Source organism: Mandrillus leucophaeus, unplaced genomic scaffold (genome assembly GCF_000951045.1).
Source record: "Mandrillus leucophaeus isolate KB7577 unplaced genomic scaffold, Mleu.le_1.0 Scaffold1431, whole genome shotgun sequence".
Classification (NCBI taxonomy): Eukaryota; Metazoa; Chordata; class Mammalia; order Primates; family Cercopithecidae; genus Mandrillus; species Mandrillus leucophaeus.
This window is the reverse complement of record NW_012101401.1, coordinates 94,716-97,378: the sequence shown is the minus strand read 5'-3', so window position 1 is coordinate 97,378 and position 2,663 is coordinate 94,716. Positions and strand designations below refer to the sequence as shown.

Below are 2,663 nucleotides of genomic sequence, written 5' to 3'. Positions count from 1 at the left end.
AATATGATAGCTCACTTACCCCAATATATCCAAAATATTACCATTTCACCATGTAATTAGTACACACAATTCTTAATGAGAGTTTTAACTGGTATTCAGAATCCAGTGTGTATTCCACACAGCATGTTTCGGTTCAGACCAGCCACATTTCAGACACTTGATAGCCTCTTGTGTTCAATGCAGGCCAGAAGGATATGTGGTCTCTTCTTTCAGCCCCATAGGAGTAGGCAATGGGGAGGGTCTTGTGTTTCTCTGTGCTGTGTTGACCTTCTCCTCCCGTCCGTGAGCCTTGCCTGGTAGTGGTCTCTGGAAGATAAGGAGGAGCAGAAGCTCAGATGGTGCCACTGCAGCCAGAGCTGCACCACAGAGAACGAGGCTCCCAGGCTCAGCCAGATGGAGACCATCAAGTGCTCAGGTCAGGGTAGGGTCCAGGGCATCATCATGGTATCCTGGGTGGTGGGGATGAATTAACTGCCCCAGATTTCGTGCAGCGTGTTCAGCCGGTCAAGCACTGAAGCCCAAGGAATGAGGTTGAAGGATGTAAAGATAAATTTCAAATTCCTCACCTTCTCCACACCCTCAGCCCAGCTAGGTTCCACCCTCTTCATAACAATGATTGCCACTATTGAGATCATCTATGAGTCAAAACTTTGGGGGACATTTTGTGGCCATAGCTCACTGAGTTCTCACAATATCCCTGAGAGGGAGGTATTGTGAACCCATTTTACAGAAAGGGAAACTGTGCTGAAGGATATGTAGGGGATTTGCTAAGATCATATACCTACAGAGCAGCAGGGCCAGAGTTTATATCCAGATCTGTCCAGCTCTGGGGCACACCTCTTCCTCTTAGCCAGGCTGCCTCTCTCTAATCCTGACCCCCGTAATTTAGTTCTGAGGGGAGGAACACTGGAACTGGTTTCGCTATCTAGACGTTGAGATTATGAGGAAAGGAAGAGAAGGGTCAAGAATTTACTGAATGCCACTCGCATGCCAGGACTGTGCTGGGCACTCTCATGAGATGAGTCTCATTTTACTTCCTTGCAAGCCCTGTTTGCAGATTTGAAAACTGAGGCTTCGAAAGTGAGTTAACCTGCCTGAAATCACATGGAGAAGAGGGAGTTGAGGAAGGAAAAGAATCTCCTTCCGCTGGAGGCCGAGTGCTGTGGGTTTTTGACAATCCTTTCATGCTGTTGTTTCCCTGGGTCCCCCAGAGAATGGAGAACAAGGTGTGTGCCTAGGCCGCAGCCATACCTGTAACTATCACTTAGTCTGAACTATACCCATATGACTGACAGGAAAGTGGAATGGTGCGTCAGAAGCCCTCGGTTTCACTCCAAGCTCTCCTGTCAATTAGCTGTGAGACCTTTGACAAATCCCTGAATACTTCTAGTTTTCATCTAAGATCTAAGGGGCAGGAGCTGTGTTTATTTCTTTTAACCCTCAATGCCTAGCACAGGATCTGGCACATATAATATAGTTGCTTAATTTTTGTTGACTATGTCTAAACATGGAATAGTTGGTCCTTATTAGGTGTTTATTAACTTTTTTAAAAAACATGGAGTACTTTGTTCTAATGACCCCCTGGAGGCCCAATATGTAGAGTAGGTAAAGATAATCCTTATTTAAGTGGTGGTCGGGAGGAGGCCAGGGTCTGACATTCTTGTATTCCCCATGGTGATCCTGAAGTCATCTCCATTGGTTAGGTACACCCAAGGTCCCTTCCATTTCTGATATCCTGTGATTATATTTCCAACTCCACCTCCCTACTCAGACTCTCAAGCATGGAAGAAGCAGAGGTTTCCAAGCCGCTGCCCCCAGCCTCCCAAGATGAGGATGAGGACATCCAAGCTATCATAACCTGCCAGAAGAGGCAGAGGTAGCAGGTGGTGAAGGCTACATAGGCCCCCATCTGGGAGAGGCAGGAGGCAGAGGAGGGAAGGGACAGCTGAGACCCTGGCAGGCCATGCAGCATCTCCTAGTCCCCAAGAAGGAACTGGAGACCCCACCTCACTAGAGACAAAGCCAGGAGCAGCGGAGTCCCTGGGCCCTGGAGGAGGAGAGCTTGGTGAGCAGGGAACCAAGAGGGAGGGAAAAAAACAGAGAAGTCTCCAGTCTCAGAGAAATCCTCCATCCTAGAGAAGACAGCACTGGATGAGAGACTGGTCTCAGAAGAAACCTCCATCTCCAAGAAGGTGCTAGCCTTGGAGAAAACTATCTGAGAAGACAGTGGTATCAGAAAAGACAGCTCAGAGAAGAATCTGGTTACAGAAAAGACAAGTGTCTCAGAGAAGACACTGGCCCCAAGAAAGGCATCAGTGTCGGAGAAGATAGCAGTGAGAGAGCAAAGGTCCATCTCAGAGAAGTCGGTTCTAGAAAAGACAAGTGTCTCAGAAAACACGCCAGGCTCATAAAGGAGACTGGTGTCTGAGAAAGGCCACCAGTGCTAAAGAAGAGCCTGACCAGACATCAAGCTGGCTCCAAAAAGGACCACAGCCTCAGCGCAGCCCAGGCCCAGGACAGCCGGCCTCTCAGGGGAGGCCAAGCCACCACTGAGAGGTAGACAGCAAGGGCCCTCCCTTGGAAGAAACTGCCATCCTCTGCAGAGCAGGGTGTGTTGGCCCTCTGACTGTGGTCTCCTGCCTATCACTAGTCACACTCCAGGT

The 2,663-nt window shown here is 48.9% G+C and overlaps 1 pseudogene; it reads left to right on the top strand.

Annotated features, from left to right (window-relative positions):
- Positions 1–335: 335 nt before the first annotated feature.
- Positions 336–2,447, top strand: LOC105535248 (annotated as a pseudogene).
- The last annotated feature ends 216 nt before the right edge of the window (positions 2,448–2,663 follow it).